General features: G+C 40.4%; 1 protein-coding gene across 1 annotated transcript in view; it reads right to left on the minus strand.

The window, feature by feature from the left end:
- Positions 1–2,009, minus strand: part of LOC137638276 (unconventional myosin-Vb-like) — a 74,297-nt gene extending 72,288 nt beyond the window's left edge. The window contains exon 1 of the mRNA XM_068370345.1: positions 1,834–2,009. The gene's annotated coding sequence lies outside the window, so the exon portion shown is untranslated. The remainder of the gene's footprint in view (positions 1–1,833) is intronic.
- Positions 2,010–20,627: the final 18,618 nt, after the last annotated feature.

Genomic DNA, 20,627 nt, shown 5'->3' on the forward strand with positions numbered 1-20,627 from the left:
AAGCATTTGACATTAAATTGTGTGTTATGCAAAATACCTTAGAATATGTATACGATAAACTGACTTTGTAGGGCCACGAAAACAGACCGTAAAGTAAATGGAAAGTAAAGTAAAGATCATGTATTGGCCCAACTACCTGACAAGCTATTCACAGTAGCTGGTTAAATAGATTTATGCATTACTTTAGGAAAAGCCATGGTTATTAACATATGTAACAATAATAATAATAATAATAATAATAATAATAATAATAATAATAATAATAATAATAATAATAATAAATGAACAAGTTAAGCAACTCCTGCAAGACTGCTTGTGTCGGCTAGAAACACAATCATGATTTAACAAAGACGTACTTGGCTACAACCCTAGTTGGAAAAGCAAGATGCTGTAAGCCCAAGAGCTCCAACAACGAAAAATAGCCCAGTGAGGAAAGGAAATAAGGAAATAAATAAATGATGCGAAGTAAGAATAAATCATTATAAAAACAGTAACAACGTCAAAACAGATATGTCATATATAAACTATAAAAAGACTGGTGCTACTATAGCGTGAGGTCTACCGCCAAATGTCGCCTACCTAGGTGGAGGGTGAGGTCTACCGCGTGACCAGCGTCCCAGAGGACCGCACCTAACCATCGAATATGTGAACTGCCCAAATCCATCAAAAACGCGACCTGTCCATAGAAAAGAAGCAAATGGAGCTCCTAAATCAGTTTTTCCCTCGGCCTAAAAGAGATATCAATTGAGCGATCGTGGTTGGACGCTAAAACGATAATTCTGAAGAGAATGCGAGGTGTTGGTCGTCAGCTGTTCCAGTCTCATCTTGATAATTTTTGCTGGAAGGTGATGAGAAAAAAATCCAATGATCTATTTGTGTCATTCTTAGAAGATGTACGAAGTGTGTATCGCTAGATTAACCTGTTTGATGGAAGAAGAGTATCGCTAGAATAAATGTATGGAAATATATGATAACCTGTTTGATGTACGAAGAGTGTATCGCTAGAATAAATGTATGGAAATATATGATAACCTGTTTGATGTACGAAGAGTGTATAGCTAGAATAAATGTATGGAAATATATGATAACATGTTTGATGTACGAAGAGTGTATCGCTAGAATAAATGTAAGGAAATATATAATAACATGTTTATTTTTACCTTTATTCCTTTTTTTTAATGTAATCAGAAATCCAATTATCTATGTAAGTCATTTCTAAGATATGTTTAAATTAAGTGTTTATTGCTTAAACTAATGTATGAAATGTGTTTTATCTATGAGGGACGAATAACTCATCAGTAGACCTCACGCTATAGTGCTAACGGGAGGTAGATCTCACGCTATAGTGTGGTAGACCTCACGCTATAGTAGCACCAAAAGACTTATGTCAGCCTGTTCAACATAACTTTGAATAGAGATTGCCACTATGGTATGATGTCACAGACTACATTCAACAATCGTGGAACCAATGTTCAACCTTTTTGAGTCGTTCTTTACCACAATTTCAAATGTGAACAATCACAATTAAGATTTCTTACGCCAAGTTAGATTAAAATGAATTGTTATAGCATCTCCTCCACTCATTTTAACATGCTTAAAAAACAAAAGTGATCCTTTATAACCGCTACAAAAGTCATAATATTTATGATGATTATTACAGAGTTGAAGTCACGCCTTCGATTCAAATTGCCCAATCCACAAAATACTAAAAGACAGCATCGACATTCCTTTCAACTAATAACCCTTTTTATTTTTTATAAAAAAATATTGTCGCAAATAAAGCTAATCATAATTTAGTAACAAAATTAATGCAAAAAGAAATAAACTTTTTACCTTGATACTAAACGAGGGTTTAGTATTAATTACTAAATAAGGCTTTCCATTTTCAAATTAAAAACTGATTTTCTTCTTAGAATTCACTGACAACGAGTAGGTCTGTCCTCTAAAACGAAGAACAAATATCCAGAAAACCACTTTTGTCTGGTTAGTCGTAAAACAGGCAAGGTCACCCCCCCCCCCCCCCCCCCCCACAACTTAAGGTAAGAGTTTAGTCAATAACTAACGAGGTAGTTATTGATGATAGTTTAGTACAAAATAGTTTCAATAAAGGTTTTGAAAAAACACTTTCTCAAAAAACGAAATAAAAAGAGCCTTGTTTCTACTTGGGCTTTTATCACAATTATTTTCTGCTTTCGTTTAACTTGGATTTCAATTTATTTGTGGGTCATAGAGTCCCTTAAGACCAAAACTGAGCTTTTATTCTACCAAAGTGCTTAATAAAGAATTAAAAGTGTGAAGAGAGAGAGAGAGAGAGAGAGAGAGAGAGAGAGAGAGAGAGAGAGAGAGAGAGAGAGAGAGAGAGAGAGAGTGTGTGTGTGTGTGAGTGTGTGTGTGTGTGTGGGAGTAGCCTAATTGGCGGGCGTAGCTGATACTGCTAGTTGTCAAACTAATGTAAAGTGAGACAATGGTTGTTTATTAAAGCAAAATAACTTAAGCTTATATATTTGTCTCAAGGATTGACTGTATTTATATTAAAACGATTGATATATGGGTATTTGTACAGTATGTGTACACAGAGTTATACCAGAATTCATTTTGTGTATTAATAAAATAATGATTCTGTGAGAAGGTTAAGTTGTTCACTGAATTATATATTTGGTCAACTAACGAATATCTTTCCAACACCCGAAACTCTCGGTTCCTAATGAAACTTTTGCAATGAAAATAATTTGCCCAAATTACAAAGTTTCCACAATATCTATTCACCATCGTCACATTCACAATTTTGAAATAAGGAAAAAAATAATCAAATTTCTTACCAGATTAAATTAAAACATGTGATTAAAAAAAACAGTTCTGTATTTTATTAAATAAAATAATAAGCAGACTTTACGACATTTCAATCACGGGAACAAAAAATCCATAGAAATTTGGTATTATGAACATTTGATTTGGAATCTAAAGTCTAGACCTACGGCTACAGGCATTAGTAATTTTCCCTTTAATTTTTACAGTAACAACTACAATTATAGGTGATTACAGTGTTCCCATTTGGAACCCAAACTACACAGCTAGTTATACACCGTCCTATCATTAATTGAACAGTTAAAGCCACATCTGGAAACAATCTCATTTAATAACCTTTCAATAATCAAAGGAATTACCACCACATGCTAAACAGAGCATTTTGGGAAATGTCTTTTCATAAAAATTCTTCGCCATTAAAAGACCCTTAGAGAAATTTGATGTTTACTATCAATCATGGAAACCTACCACACCTATAAGATATTCGAATCTCCAGTATTCTGACTAAAAAAAATTCCACGAGAACATAATAAAATCAACGAAACCTTTTAAAATATGTCCCTCCTTACCTAACAAAGCCTTCACTGTTTGCAGGATCACACGAGACTTGATTCCTTCTTCCTCTCTCTTTGAGACAGAAATGAATCATCTTCTACTGTCTACACTGTCAGGAACATCCCTAGACAGTCCCTAAAAGTTCCCCTGACCAGAAGTAATATCTCCGGGCATTTTTCAACACAATTAAGTTTGCAGTCTATTAAATACTGTACAGTGTACTCCTGTACCTTCTGTAATTATAATCTATTCTGTATTTATTTCTAATTATTCCAATTGTGAAACAACATACAGTATATTTTGTTTTATTAATGATTAATTTGTGCTCTGATTTCAGTTTGTGCTGTGAAAGATATACTAATCAAATTATGACTCTATTGAATGGCATACCAAAAGAAAACAATAAAATGTAATTAAGTCATTCTCAGTCATTATAAATCTCATTGAAGACTGAACTATTTACGAGTATTTCGATAGTGCTTTACAATTAACAGACATATGGGAATTCGTCCACTTCATATCCCCCAAAACCTCTAAAAATTTCCAGATTTGGGGACAAATTCTTAACAAGTTGTCCCCTGGTTAAAGAATTGCTTCAACCAATCAGAGACCTCCACCATAGCCTGCGTTCTATAACCTTTTCATTAGCTAAAATGAAGGTATATTGCTTAGAATATATAAAAAAATCTTCATATAGATTAATTTAATTACTATAAGAGTTCATAAGATATTCGTATGAATATAATTTAATATTTAATGAATATATAGGAGTGAAATGTATAAGCAAGTTACCCCTGGATCAGCGGGTTTAAGAAAAAGAAAACGATACAACTTTTTGTTTTACAGAAAACGTTATTTAAGGGTAACTATTATATTTAACAAAACGAAAAATTTTTATTTTCTTTTTTCGTTATAAAGTCATCTTAGCAAATTTATGAGTTAATGCCTTTAGGAATATCATCTTCCATAACTTATATAATGTTAAGATATAAATTTAGTAAGATTTACTTAAGAATAGTAAAACTATCACCATAAACTGAAAGTAGACAGTATCTTAAAATCTAGGATTTATAGTTTGGCTATATACTCCATATATATAACATAACTACTGTATTTGTATTTCAATTAATGTCGGATTAAAATATCATTATTTTGGCATAGGCCTACTCTGCTATCATACTTTCTATCCCATCTACTTGGAAGTATTATGTTTGTTTAAGTATGTTTACAAATATTTACCTTCTAAATGAAGGGAGATATTATGTAATTACCCTTATAATAGTTTTGACGAATTAAAGAAGTAGTTGAACAATGTGATGTATTTGTTGTCAAGTTCACACTAGGTGAATGGAGGAGTTTTGAAATGAAGGAATTAAGTTTGGTTGAAGGTGTCTGAGGCATTTTATCTGAAAACCAAATGGAATTGGGAATATATAACATTGTACATTAAAAAGGGATACCCTAAAATGCGGGACCAAGGGACGGGACAGAGTGGGACCAAGGGACAGGACGGACCGGGACCGGGACGAGTCATAAGGCAGGACTTGCTATATTAAACGGGACATGGCGGGGACCATTGTCAATTTATTGTAATAGGCCTAATAAAAGGTTTAACAAAGAATGACAGTCAACATTTTATGTCTAATAAATTTGTTAAATTGTGTTTAAGCCATATGTATCTAATTAATTAATTTCTAAAAAAGTTACCCAATTTTTATAAAGTGAAAGTACCTAGAAACTGATATTAAAAAAGATATATTTTGAATCAACGTAATTGTGATTGACTTAAAAGTGTAAAAACTCTATGGTAATTACATATCATCAAAACGTACATCGGACATGTACAAAGTCATTAAAATGGATTTTGAGCGAAGCGAAAAAGCTACTGAAGGAACCTTCCATCAGGACGACATGGCCTGAGCCCAAAAAGGTAATGTATTAATTACAATTCCTTCTGGTAGAAGTAGTATATATATCAAGTCAGGTGAAAATGTTCTTAAATTGTTACTGCTACTGCCATGAAGAACGTCCCTGTGAAGAACCCATATGGAATACCTAGGTAAGTTTTTGATTTAATAATATGATAAACTATGATGAGATTACATAGTGTTGTGCTGTTTTAATGAGGCAACCTTCTCAGGTAATAATATTATATTTTGCCTGTTTAAAGGGAAATACTCAATATTCATATCTTATGTAAATTGAGATCACATTATGTTGTATCATCATATGATTTGTTGTAATATAAAAAAATGGCTGTGTAAATTGTAAAATTATTATATATATGAATGTAATAAAGAAAAGCAAAAAAGAAAAATTGATCATTCTTTAGTGTTACTTTACCATCAATACAAGGCCATAGCAATCAGTATGTTGAACGTAATTACCTCACATTATAATACTCTATAGTGTTTGATACAAAATCTGCTATTTGAGCCTTTTATAAATCTCGTCCCAGTGGTCCCGGTCCGTCCCGTCCCTTGGTACCGCTTTTTAGGGTGTCCCCTTTTCGTCTCTTTAGTGTTTTTAATGATACCTTTGACTTCAACCACACTGAACTCATACATGGACACATCAAGGCTTTCCTCAGCTTCAGGTATATCAATCAAATGATTCCCTTCATATCTCCTATTCATGAGCATGTTCATTGTCTCTGTGTGTATATACAGTATACATATATACATTTACATATAAGTATAAATGTATATGAACACATTCCATATGAAGTTGTAATTAAAACCCTATATCTTTTTTTTAAGAAATAAAGCGGCAAGCTGTGCTTGGGGGGGGGGGGGGGGCAATTCTTCAAACATGCAAGCTGGCCACAACTTTACCAAGCTGATAATTATAATGATAGGTTCCCTACATAACCTTTACTTATAAATATAAAATGAGTAATAATTGCACATTTAGGGGATGAGCTAAAACCATCTACAAAGTTAATCATGAAAAGAATCTATATACAATACCTGATACTGTATACTGTGTAACTTAGGTCCAAGCATGTCTTAATGTAAGATGACCAAAGCTTTAACTATCAGGAAATTTGTAAACCAATCAGGACCTCCCTGTAACCAGGCAGAACTTATGAAATATTGACAATATAACAGAACATATTTTTCACATCATTAAAATAGCTTCATATACTTTCGACCAGGATAACATTTCCTCCAAGGAGAAAATCGATTTGACAAGTATTAAGAAGCTTTATAAGTCTCAGTCAACTATATACACCAAGAACAATGCACAGCTGGATATAATTAGCCATGGGAGCTTACTATTAAATTCTTTGATAGCCAGAAATATTAGACAAAATGCCCAGTCACTGTTCTAGGTTAGCCATTTTCATCGTTGACTATGTGAGGTCATGGGAAAGATAAAAAAAAATCTGTATTGGTCGGCACTACTTGATAATCCCTGCCCCTAGAGGGCTTAGCCAATGAGAATCAAGTTCCCTGTACTTGCATTCTGTGGCGTACTGTTTGCAATTTGAATTGCGAAAGCCAGTTGTAAGCTGATTGTTGTAGAGAATAAACGTATAAAAGTAATCCCTCTTGGATCTGTCGAAACCATCCTTCAATGGGTCAAGACTATTACATTTTGGCGACAAGGATTTCAAAGTGATTAAAAAAAAAATATATGATTTATTTTCAATAGTGAAATCATGGCATCATTAACACCATTTTTTGTTGGAAAAAGTATGTTTCAAAAATGGAAAATTTGTTTGTTGCACTAATGTTAACGCAAAGAAATGCGAAAAAAGCAGTTTTGCTTTGCACTATGCAGGCGACGAGCTTTCCGAAATATATGAAACAATCACTTTGGGTGACTGATTCCATGATGTGAAGAATGAACAAGGCAATTACTTTCAACCAAAGAAGAACAAAGAATTTGAATTCAAGAGATGTGAACTTCAAAAATCAACACAGGGATGAATCACTTGATCTGTATGCTGCTATACTAAGACAAAGGGCTGAAAAAATATGAGTTTGGAAATGAAGACAGTGAAACGTAAAGCCAGATTTTTCAAGGTTGTCTCAAACAAACTGAGAATGAACGGATTTTGAGCGAAGCGAAAAATCTATTTTTGGGTGAGGTAGTTAAATATAACCTAGGAAGCTACTAAGAAGGAACTTCCATCAGGACGACATGGCCTGAGCCCAAAAAAGTGCTTAGAAGAAAAATCTCTAACCAACTTATAGACAATGGCAAGAGTAATGGAAATAGCAGAAAGACAGTCAAAAAGCAATGAAAAGATGGGCTGGTGAATAAAATTAGGCATAGATCAAGTAAAAGTTAAGTAAAACCTTCATTGTCACGGCCAACTACGTTTCAAAAAACGAACAAGCAAATGTGGAGAAACTGTGGTGGCGATTGCCCATACCAAAACGCTAAGTGTCCAGCTTTCAGAAAATCGTGTAATTATTGTCGCAAGAAAAATCACTTTAATGTTATGGGTAGAAAACATTTACCAGCAAACAGGACGAACCATCGATGGGTCAATGCATGTGTCGGAAGTAACACTGGAGTTACAGTTCGGCCGGTAGTGACAATGAAATAGTTTTGATATGGCTGTGACATTTGGACTGAAACAACTGAATTTCATTTTGAACAAGAAAATCCTAAGAATGTCACTAAAAGCACATGATGTGGAAAGGAAAGTGCTCATAGATACAGAAGTACAAACATGTTACACGAGTCTATAATTAAGAAAATTAAACCAAAACCTGTTATGCAAAAGACAAAAATCAAGGCTTATGCATTTGGACAAGAGAAACCATTACATATACAGTAAGTACTGAAAAAGGGAAATATACATTTACAATAGACTCTGGTTTGAAATACACAACCGCCAACTTTCATGTGATACCCAACTCGACCGAATCACCAATCAGCTACGAAACTGCAGTCGAGCTGGGCATTGGACCAGTCATCAAAGCCGTACCCTGTTGTAGGCATTCAGAACTTATGAAAAGTATAGGCCCGTGTTTAATGATCTTGAAAAGCCGAAAGACAACCAAATAAAATTTCACATTGACGAAAGTGTTGTTCTCACAGCCCACCCACTAAGATGCATATCATTTCACATGCAAAAGCAAGTCGAACAAGAACTCGAGAAACTAGAAAAACTACAAATCATTGAGAGGTTAGATGGCCCTACTCCACTGGTATCAAACCTTGTGGTAGCACCTAAACTCAACACTCCCAATGAAATCAGACTTTGTGTGGACATGAGAAAAGCAAATCACGGTCTCAAATGCAAGAGGCGTGTCAAACCAACTGTGAACGATATTGTCCTTGAGTTAAATAGGTCAACGGTCTTTTCAAAAGAAAATTTATACAAAGGTTTTCACCAGCTACGAGTTAGGAGAAGAATCTATGACTATGACTGCGTTTGCCACTCATGTTGGTCTGTGAAGGTATAAACGCCTAAATTTTGGCCTCTCCATTGCACCTGAAATATTTCAGAATGAAATCAGGCAAGTTATACAAGGACTGCAAAAGACGTTCAATATCAGTGATAATATCATAATTTACAGTAAAACGCACAAAGAGCATGATGCAAACCTTGAAGCACTCTTAGTACGACTTTTAGAAAAGAGCCTGACATTCAACAAAAGCAAGTGTGAATTTGGGAAAAGCAAATTAAAATTCTACAGTTGCATATTTTCAGAAGCCGGAATTTTTACAGATCCTGCAAAAGTTGAATGCATCAAAAAAGGGCAAAGGCCTAAAAGTCAAGCTGAGGTAAGAAGTTTCCTTGGCAGTTCATCGATTTCAGAGACACTGCGCCAACTTACACAGCAGAAAATAACATTTAAATGGACTTTTCAACAGGAAAACCCATTCTATTTGCTTAAGAGTGCACTGGTCAGTGATAGTGTTATGACATACTTCGATCAAAAGGACACAGAATTATGGGTAAATGCAAGACCAGTAGGCATTTTGGCAATTTGGATTCTGAAGAATAAAATTGTATCATATGGCAGCAAGTCATTGAGCTCGGTAAAACAACGCTATGGTCAAATAGAACGAGATGAATTTGCCAACATTTTCCTTTGTATTTATTCGGAAAGATGTTCACATTAATCACAGACCACCATTCCCTGTAGTCAGTCTTCAACAACATGAAACAAATCCAGTCACCCTGTCTTGAAAGATGGAGGTTAAAATTAAAACCATATAACTTTCTGGTCAAGTACAGCCCACGGAGTTTAATGATTTCATATTATTGCTCAAGATAATACGAGCAAAAGTATAGCAGAAGATTAAGTGACATTCACTCCTCACTTTGCGATGCCAATATCACTAACCATCAGATATTGCAAAAGCTACCAATTAGGACTGTTATGCAATGTGCCATTGATGCTGTTCAACAGATTTGGTTAAAACAACCGTGCCATAAAAATAATAATTATCGCATTTACCAGCAATCATCAGAAGAGCTGGCAGTTGTGTCAGTCAGAGAAGGGCTGGTATTATTGCGTGGTACCAGACTTTGTATCCCTGAAAATCTTCAACGACAAGTAGTTGACCTCACTCACGAAGGTCACCAAGGCCGTGTGCGATGCCAATCACTGTTACAAGAAACAGTTTGGTTCCCATATTCCATGCACGTCATTCATCAAAGGCTACACCAGACTGAGAATGAAGTGCTTAGAAGAAAAATCTCTAACCAACTTATTGATAATGGCAAGAGTAATGGAAATAGTAGAAAGACAGTCAAAAAGCAATGAAAAGATGGGATAGTGAATAAAATTTGGCATAGATCAAGTAAAATTAAAACCTTCATTGTCACGGCCAGCTACGTTTCAAAAAACGAACAAGCAAATGTAGAGAAACTGTGGTGGCGATTATCCACACCAAAACGGTAAGTGTCCAGCTTTCAGAAAATTGTGTAATTATTGTCACAATTAAAATAAGTTTAACGTTATGGGTAGAAAACATTTAGAGCCAAATAGGACGAACCATCAATGGGTCAATGCGTGTGTCGGAAGTAACACTGGAGTTACAGTTCGGCCGAACTGTAACTCCAGTGTTACTTCCGAACCTATAAAACCGTCCCTTTTACATAAGAAATCACAGAATGAGTTATCTTAATTTCTGTGATCTGTTCCCATCAGGCGATTATTTCATGATTACCAGACAATTATAGTTGATTTCCAGCCATATGTGTTTAACAAGCATCACAGCCCAGACAGTGGTATACTTGGCATTCAAGACCTAGTGATGACAGACAATGGCTCACCTCTCCCTAGTCTTATGTTTTCGAAGTTTGCAGGATGTTATGGGAATAATCAATGTAAAATAACACCGTTACGTCTGATGGCGAATGCAACGGTAGAAGCATTTATAAAGGTTTTAGAACTTCAGTAGCAGATAAATATTACAAAACAGAGCTTTGCAAGTTTCTTTCAAACTACCGTAGTGCTCTTCATCATCCGATTACTGGACTGCCTTCTGCGGAGATTATGTTTAATCGTAATATTAAGACTAAAATACCACAATTCTCTGTGACAAGATATTATAAAAGAGACTCAAACACAAAAGCTAAACCAAATGATGCGCTGATAATCATCAGATAGCTAAACCATGTGTGCTAAAACCCGGAGACAGCATGCTTGCTAGGAAACGGGTTTATAACAAATGTGAGACAGCATTTCATTCCACGCCCAGCACAAGTATTTGTCGGAAAGGTTCTATGAATACAGTGAAAGGACGGGTAATTACACTAGACGCTTCACTTCAAACAATATCAATCCAGAAAATAGGGTGTGCATCTTTTTCTGTCCGAGTCAGAAAGTCAGAAACCCAAAGACAATATACTGTACATCACCTACTGTTAAGCCATTCACAGAGGCCTCGTAAAATTCCAAATCGTTTTTGGGATTTAAACTTTTTTGTGTAAAAGTTTCTTTTTTATGGTGTCGTGTCCATTAACAGGTCATAATAATACCCTTTTATATATATAAGCTTTTTGCTCCATACAGCACTGCACAAACACCTTATAAATAGTTACAAATTTGGGTAACTTTCCTGCATACAGGAAAAGTAGGTGGAAAAGGGAGGGAATGAATGGACAAAAGTCCGTGAATCAGAAGTCTACTGACATTCAAATAATTAAAGTAAATAAAAAAAATCCTAAACTTACAAATATTCGAAGATATAAACACAGATCCAACTGAATTTGTAAATCTTGGGTATTCTATCAAAAGTTCATAATCTATTTATCTACCTAGGCACTGCCACCAATTTGGGGGGATAGCCAACATCTATTTACCTAGGCACTTTCCTCCAATTTTGAGGGGTGGCCATCATCAAACAAAGGAACAAAAGGGGCACCCTTCCCCTCTTCGCTCCTCCAGCCTGACAAGGGATTCAGTAGTTTGGCTGGTAGCAGACATAAAAAAAGAACAAAAGAGGACTTTTCTTCTCATAGCTCCTCCCGGCCTGACGAGGGATTCAGCTGAGTTCAGTTGGTACTGCTAGAATGCCACAGCCCCCTACCCTGTTAACCACCACAAATGAAGCTTCATACGCTAAATAATTATCATATAATTCAATGCAAGATAACATCTGCAGCATAAAACAAGAATATTAGTTGACTTCTGCAGCTGAAAATCATAGGCATGTGATCTAGGGAAGTCGAGTCTAGGACAAAATGTAACAAACAGCTTCTTGCAACTTATTAAGTTTGTTGAGGACTTTCTGAAGATATAAACGGATTTTGAGCGAAGCGAAAAATCTATTTTTGGGTGAGATGGCCATGTCGTCCTGATGGAAGTTCCTATAGGGTAGCTTCCTAGGGTATATTACAACTACGGCGATATTCCCAGAGAGTTTACCTTAAGGTACCCAGAATTCTAACTCCTGGAGCGAATATCCCTAGTGAAAGAACCAGGGATATCGCGAAATATCAGAGGACGTATTCTTGACACGCCACATGGCAATCTGCACCCCGAACAGAGATAACACTTCGAAGGGGTCAATTGGCAAGAAAACGAAAACGAGAAAGAAAAAGGAGAGCCGCTCGCAAGGCTCTCTCTTCTCCCGTTTCGTAAGCGTGCATTGCGCCGATCCTGGCGCCATCTGTATTCCTTGTAGCGATACACGAGGTGCTACAGATACTGTATGTAGGGAGGGGACCTACAGCCCTTTCATAGAAAGGGAAGGGCGGGTCCATCAGGACGACATGGCCATCTCACCCAAATATAGATTTTTCGCTTCGCTCAAAATCTGTTTTTTGGGCTCAAGCCATGTCGTCCTGATGGAAGTATACCAGAGCATTACTGTATCTGTGGATTCTCAGAACGTGCCGTACTCCCCGGAGGTATTTCCCCGGTCGACTAGACCTAGAGACATAAGATGTTACCGTTATACATCTTTTCAACTAACCATAAACCATGTTAGAGCTTCCTGCCCCCTACAGGGAAGAGTCCTACTAGACTCAGGAAAAGTCTCGAAGAGTACATATACCTATGTGTGAATAACAGGCAAGCCAATATAGTGGTCTCACCCTATATTATGTAAAGCATAGTTTGTAAAGAATCACTGCGTCAATATGAAATATCGACCAGTTCTCCGTTCAATACTGTATTGGACAAAGGTTTATATCCGCGTAGGAGGAAACTTGTAAATCCGCCACCGTCCCCTTAGGGGATGGAGTCCTCCCGCTAAGGGAAAGCATAAACCAATGCAAAATTAGCTTGCATAACGGAACAATCTATTAGAATTATCCCAGATAAATATACATAGAATGAATGCTCAATTAATAACAATAAATTGACACAGGTGAAGGAGACGCAAGGTTCTCAAGAGCAAGTTTATTGACAGACAATAAATAAACAGGTTAACAACAATTATATATATATATATATATATATATATATATATATATATATATATATATATATATATATATATATATATATATAGAGGAGGATAACCAAAAATTTAAGCATAAGTATGATAGTAAACAGAAACTTGTTTATCTGAAAGAAAAACATTAGTGCCACTTTTAACATACCGAGGTATCAAAGTCATAAAAGTCTGTATTACTAATCAGTCACATTAGCGTTAGAAACGCTCGGCACACATGTCTGCACTTATGCTAGGTTAACCTTTGAAAGTGGAACAGTCAACGTGGGCAACCCGGTGCCCTCACACTTAGTTTGTAGCACAGTATGTAACTACACACTCACCCTGGAATTAATCATCCCAATTAAATCCACTGTTCCTCGCAGAGTTAAACAGCAGGGTTAACGACACAACCCACTGCTACCACAGACCTCTTTAGTTGCTCCACTTGCTTCGCATAGTGACAAAAGAACACTCTGGAAGACTTCCAGCCAGTGTATGAACGAAGATGTTCAAAATCCATACAATTAAAGAAATTTAAGGATGAGGCAACTTTCCTCGGATCGTGACCTGCGGGTGTACTGTCAGGATCCGCTCTGCGAATAAAATATGTGATTTTCGCCCTGAGTTGTTTCAGTGATAAATTTGAGCCTGATGTTTCTCCCCTGAATAGTTGACCACCCTTTAAGTCTGAAGTTCTACGAAGATAGACCTTTAGGTATTCTACTGGACATAGAGATGCATCTTCTTTCAGAGGGCAGATTCTCCAGGGACCCCACCTGTTAGTGGTTAACTCGTTCTTGGCGAGAAACGTAGGATCCGGAAACAGGTTCAGCTCTCCCCCATCCAAGAACTGAACACGACCTTCCTCTCTCGAGAGGGCTACAATCTCACTAACCCTGGCCCCGGACGCGAGTGCAAATAGGAAAATAACTTTTTGGGTCAAATCCTTTAACGCACACTCCTCATTGTTCAACAGTGAAGCGAAATGAAGAACTTTATCTAAAGACCATGAAATGGGCTTTGGAGGTGCTGAAGGTCTGAGCCTAGTGCAGGCTTTCGGAACTTTATTAAAGATCTCGTTAGCGAGGTCGACCTAGAAGGCATATAGAATGGGTCTTGTCAAAGCATATTTACACGTTGATTTCGTGTTAGCTGCCAACCCTTGACCATGGAGGTGGATGAAGAAAGATAAGCAGGAGTCCGTCGAGATCTCCTGCGGATTCTTCGCCTTGACAAAGGCCACCCATTTTCTCCAAGATGACTCATATTGCCTTCTAGTAAATTTGCACTTATATTCCTCCAGGAAGTCTATGCTGTCTTTCGAAATCCCGAAACGCTTTCTCACCGCTAGGGAGAGAAAATCATGAGCTGCAGGGTCCGGGTTTTCTGTAATGAAGCGCAGACAGTCGACTTCTGGACTCGCTGGGTCAGAACTGGATCTGGTAGCGGTAGAAACTTCAACCGTAGTTAAAATGCCAGAGGGAACCACACGCTGTTCGGCCACTTGTGGGCCACTATTGCCGCTACTCCCTTGAAGGATCTCAGTTTGTTGAGGACCCTCAACAGAAGGTTGTGAGGAGGGAACAGATAAATCCTGGACCATCTGTTCCAGTCGAGGGACATCGCGTCCACTGCTTCCGCCAAGGGGTCCTCGTACGGGGACACGTAATGGGGCAACTTCTTGTTGTCTTTTGTCGCAAAGAGGTCTATCTGCAGTTCTGGGACTTGACTCAAGATGAAGGAGAACGATCCTGCGTCTAGGGACCATTCCGACTCTATCGGTGTGAACCTGGATAGAGCGTCCGCTGTCACATTGCGGACTCCTTGAAGGTGAACTGCCGACAGGTACCACTTCTTCTTTTCCCGCCAGTCGGAACATGGCTAACATCACCTGGTTGAGAGGTGGCGACCTTGATCCTTGTCGATTCAAGCATCTCACAACCACCTAACTGTCCAGCACCAACCTTATGTGGATCGAGCGACGCGGGGAGACTTTCTTTAAGGTAAGGAGCACTGCCATAGCTTCTAGAAAGTTTATGTGAAAGGTCTTGAATAGATTGGACCAAGTCCCTTGGGCCTTCTTCCAATGAGAGTGACCTCCCCACCCCTCCTTCGAGGCGTCTGTGTGAATCGTCACCGACGGGGGAGGTGGCTGAAGAAGTACCGACTTCTTTAGCTGTCTGGCTTGGGACCAAGGCCTGAGAAGAGTACGTAGACGAAGCGGAACTGGTCTTCTCAGATCTCTTCGCGCGTTTGATGCATAACTTCTCCAAACTCCGGTTGCATCCTTTAGCTGTGCTCTTAGCACCGGGTCTGTTACCGAAGCAAACTGGAGAGAACCCAGTACTCTCTCCTGTTCGCGTCTTGATATCCTTTCGGAATCTAGAAGTCTCTTGACAGAACTAGCTATCTCCTTCCTTTTCTTCGCCGGGATAGAGAATTGGTGTGACATTAGGTCCCAGTGGATTTCCAACTACTGGAACTTTTGAGATGGAGAAAGTCGAGACTTTTTTCTGTTGATCTTGAATCCTAGATACTCTAGGAACTGCATCACCTGCAGGGAAGCTTGCAAGCATTCTGTCTTGGATGCTGCCCACACCAGCCAGTCGTCCAGGTAGGCTACCACCTGAATTCCCTTTAGGCGTAATTGTTTGAGAGCTACGCTCGCAAGCTTCGTGAAGATCCTTGGGGCTATATTTAGCCCGAATGGCATGGCTCTGAAGGCGTATAGTCTTCGTTGTAGCTTGAACCCTAGGTAGGGGGAGAGTCGACGGTTGATTGGAACGTGCCAATAGGCGTCTGACAAATCTATGGAGACGGTAAATGCCCTCTTGGGCAGTAAGGTCCTTATGTGTTGCAGTGTTAGCATCTTGAACTTGCAGTTCACTATGAACTTGTTTAGTGGCGACAAGTCCAGAATGACTCTGAGTTTTTCTGAGTCCTTCTTGGGAACACAAAACAGCCTCCCTTGGAATTTGATGGACTTTACCCTTCGGATCACTTTTTTCTCCAACAGTTCTTGGATGTACTCCTCCAGAACGGGGGTGGAGTGTTGGAAAAACCGAGGGCACGGGGGTGGAGTGCTGTATCAGCTCCAGCCCAGTCCATTCTTGAGTAGGCTGTGGGCCCAGGGATCGAAGGTCCATCGATCCCGAAAATTCTGAAGTCTCCCTCCTACCGGTATCATCTCACTTCGACTGCTGTCCTGAGGTCTTGCCTCCCTGACCGCGACCACCCCTGAATCCCCTTCCCCTTGAGGGGCGCCTAGACGAGCCTCTGGCTGCTCCTCTAGGCTTTGCTCGAAAGGTAGTTGACTGCCCTTCGAACGTTGGGTTGAATGCCGGGGACTGTGTCGACACGGCCTGGGGTACCCACTGGAATATGGTCGGGGTTTGTGCCACCATCTGAGGCACTGAAGGCATCGGCAATTGCTGTCGCTGTCTAAATGGCTTGGCTGGCTGAGAAGGTAGCCTAGTCCTCTTAGTCTTCCTCTTTGGTTGGGGACCCTCATCCGGGGAAGACTTTCTCTTGATAGACAGGCCCCACTTCTGGAGAAGGTTCCTATTCTCCGTGGCGGCCTTATCAACAACCTCCTTGACCGATTCGCTAGGGAAAAGGTCTTTGCCCCAAATGTTGGAGGAGATTGGTTTCCTTGGCTCGTGCCTCACCGCAGCCGAGGCGAACACAAACTCCCTACAAGCTCTCCTAGCCCTGACGAAGCTGTAAAGATCCTTCGTCACTGTGGCCAGATGAGTCTTGGCCACTACCAAGAACATTTCATGGACCTTGGGGTCACTTGCCATCGTCTCAAGAGTGGTCTGAAGAGACATTGAGGCAGCCAGTCTTTCTTTCGTCTCGAGCTCCCTCCGCAAAAGAAAGTCAGACAGCTTAGGGAGGTTCTCACCGAACTGACGTCCGGCAATATCAGCATCCAACTTCCCGACTAAGAAGGTAAGATGCACGTCCTTCCAGTCCTTGTGGTCCATAGGTAGGGCCAGCGACAAGGGTTTACACTCCTCCAAGGAGGGGCATGGCTTGCCAGCCTCGACTGCTTTTAACACAACCGCAAACCCTTTCTGCAAAAAGGGGAAGGCCCTAGCAGGAGAGGACACAAAGGAAGGGTGCTTCTTACTCAATGCAGCCACCTTTGAGTTTGTGAAGCCCCTCTCTTTCATCGAAGATGAAAGCAAAGCTTGAGCCTTAGCATGGTCCATCACTATGACCTCCTTTGGCTCTGTCTCCTCCTTTGAAGCTGGTTCCTTCCTCAAACGGACATAACAGTCCGGATATGACCCTTTGCTGGGCCAGAATTGAACCTCCTCCAGGGGAACTGAGCCCAACTTTTCCGACATGACGATCTTTCCGACCGTCATCGGCATGTGCTCAGCATATCTCCACGGGTTAGCATCTGAGCACAAGGGAAGGTCTTTCACGTTGAGCCTCTTCTGGGGCCCACGTGATGCTGCAAGTTTCCGCATCTGCAGTTACATTGCAGCCGCCTTCTCATTATTCTCCTTCTGCATTTGTTGGATCATTCCAACAATGGAGGAGAGGGCCTGTCCCAGCTCTACTGGGAGAGTGGACGATGTTGAGGGAACAGGTTCAGGGACCTGAACCGGAGCAGCCGACGCCTCGTCGGCCTCTTCCTCTACAATGTCTGGGGCTTGATCTTCATCCTGGCCTTCTGCCAGGAGGTCTTCCTCCAGACGCTCGGACACGTCTGACATCCTGTCGTCCAACTGGATGTCCTGCAAGGCGACCGCGACTTCAGCATCCACCGGGATCTGAACTAGGGGGATCTCCTCTTGAGGCTGGGGAATCACTGCATCAGCTGATGCCCTGGGGAAAATTCAAGCCCTCATCTTCTCTCTTGGAAGATAAGGTCCAGAGGTGTTCTTCTGGAAGCCCCTTACCCAGGTACGAAGCTTCTCCCTTGCTATATCCCTTGATTCCGCCGTCCTAGGGGAATCAAAAGCCTCAGTAATCAGGTTAGAGCACACGGTACATACCTGAGGGTCCCAATACCGGAGATCACCTTTGGAGACAGCGCATGCTGCGTGCCTCCTACAAAACTCATGTCCGCAGAGGTTCTTGCTGCGGACGTTGCAGAAAACACTTCCGCACTTCGGATGGTCCTCCTGTAAAGAGAAGAAATTTCCATGAGTATCAAGTGAACTACGTATCACTGGATATGCACAGTTTAGCATAACAAAACAGAAAGGAAAGACACACACTTGTGTTTCCCGCACAGTCAATTGTTGCAACCTTCCAGATAATAAAATCGTATGGTTAATCTGTCGTAGAGCAACCAATGAAAAATTTCCAGAGGAAACAGGTGTAGCTCACACCTAAGGTCTGATTTTAAAATACCGGATAGTAGACAAGAAAGAACTCACTTTCTTATCTGTAAGGCAACACCAAAGGGCTGTGCAAGACAACACAAAAGTGTTAGAAAACACAGTGTTGTAACAATACTATACTATAGTTTTCTCCCTACAGTATATGCTATACTGAAGAATACTGGTTTAGTATAGAAGGTAATGTGCCGGCACTCACCATAACTAGCTTTAAAGTATACTACTTAACAGCTATAAGGCGGCAGAACACTGGTTCAAATGCATGTGCCGGCCAGCAGCAACAGCCAGTGCCGGCCGGCAATGACTGCCGGCCGGCAACTACACAAGGTAGCACCCGGCTGCCGGCCACCGCTCGTAGCGACCGGCAGACAAAGGCGTGACAATAGCCGGCCGGCAAAGGTATACAACCGATGCCGGCCAGCAGCAAAAGAACCAGAGAACTCCGACTGTCCGGCTGCCGGCCACATAGGCCGGCAGCCGGCTAGGGTACAACAATAGAAGAAAACAGAATGGATGCCGGGATAAGAGAGTGTACTACCTCAAAGCCCGGCAATCCGAAACAGTGCATATAAGGAAGGGGAGAATCTAATTCAGGCTTCCTGACCAATGCCGTCTGGCTCTACAGACAGGCATGGATGAGGGACCAAGGGAGGTCCGGGCAGCACTCAAAGCAGAAGACCTTTGCCGGCCGGCACACTCTGCCGGCCGGCAAGGGACTGAGTCAACTCCACATCCTAACCTATGCTAGGTCCAGATGTAGAATGACGTACAGTACTGTAACGGCCAGGCCATTACAGAGAAAAGAGGGGGAAGGGACGAAGAGGGTCCTACCAACCTTGCTTTAGTAAAGAATCACCCGCAGCCAAGAAAACTCATCTTAGCCTAAGGGAGATCCGAGGAGGGAGGAGGGAGGCCAGCAATACTTGCCAACCCCCACTGAACCAAAGCAAGGAAGGTGTTGCTACTCCCAGGGAAAGGATCTTATCCTCGCCACCGAGAACAGCAACAAGGACTAGTCTGCTAGATCACAAGAAGAAGGAATCATCTCGTACAGAAACCTTCGAAAGTGACCTAAGGAGGCTAAGCCTCCTATGTCTGTGTCAGACTAGCGAGGGAGTCTCAACCCCAAGCCAGACAAACACAGACTCAGACTAAGAACTCTGATGTTCTGCCCCTTCTCTGAAGCCAGACTTACTGGAACAGGAAGGTACAGTAACACCCCAATATAGTTGTATCGAAAGTTAATTCAGATAAACCACTAGGGTTAAGCCCAAGGCTTAAACAGAGGGAAAGGGATTGCATACCTTCTCCGAAGAGAAGAGAGCAACCGGGGAGTATGAGAAAGTATACTAAGGCCCCATAGGCAACTTAGCCTAGGCGCCAAGAGAATCGATTACCTAAATCACCGAACTCACTCGTATACTATCTTGGAAAAAATCAATATAATCTTAAATGTAAAAAATTGCCTAAAGCTTCAATAAAATTTTAAAACACTCGGAAATCCAAAAATTATGCAGGAAAGTACTAGGGCCAAACGACTAGGCTACATGGCCTAGCGTAGGCCAGAATTGGCGAATACTTCGCCAAAACAATAATACTAAAAGCACGAGTAAGGAAATCCTATGTAACACTAAACAGCTAAAATTATTAAAGCAAAACAGCCGGGAACGTCGCTCTGGCTAACTAAAACTCATACCTAGCGAGCGACAGCGTCCAGGACGCCTCCGGTAGGCAACGGCTCTTGTAACAAAGATTATTACTATTAATCACTTTAAAAATTACCAAGAGCCTACATTTATACATAAAAGAAATAATACTCAACTTATCAGAGGCAGATGAAGTTGGAGAGAGCATAATAACTTGATTAAATCCAAGATTTTGCGAGAAACACAGGGAAAAAACACCGAGTTGTTAAGCTACGCAAAAAGGAATACAGATGGCGCCAGGATCGGCGCAATGCACGCTTACGAAACGGGAGAAGAGAGAGCCTTGCGAGCAGCTCTCCTTTTTCTTTCTCGTTTTCGTTTTCTTGCCAATTGACCCCTTCGA

The sequence above is a fragment of the Palaemon carinicauda genome, chromosome 3, assembly GCF_036898095.1.
Source record: "Palaemon carinicauda isolate YSFRI2023 chromosome 3, ASM3689809v2, whole genome shotgun sequence".
NCBI classification, from domain to species: Eukaryota; Metazoa; Arthropoda; class Malacostraca; order Decapoda; family Palaemonidae; genus Palaemon; species Palaemon carinicauda.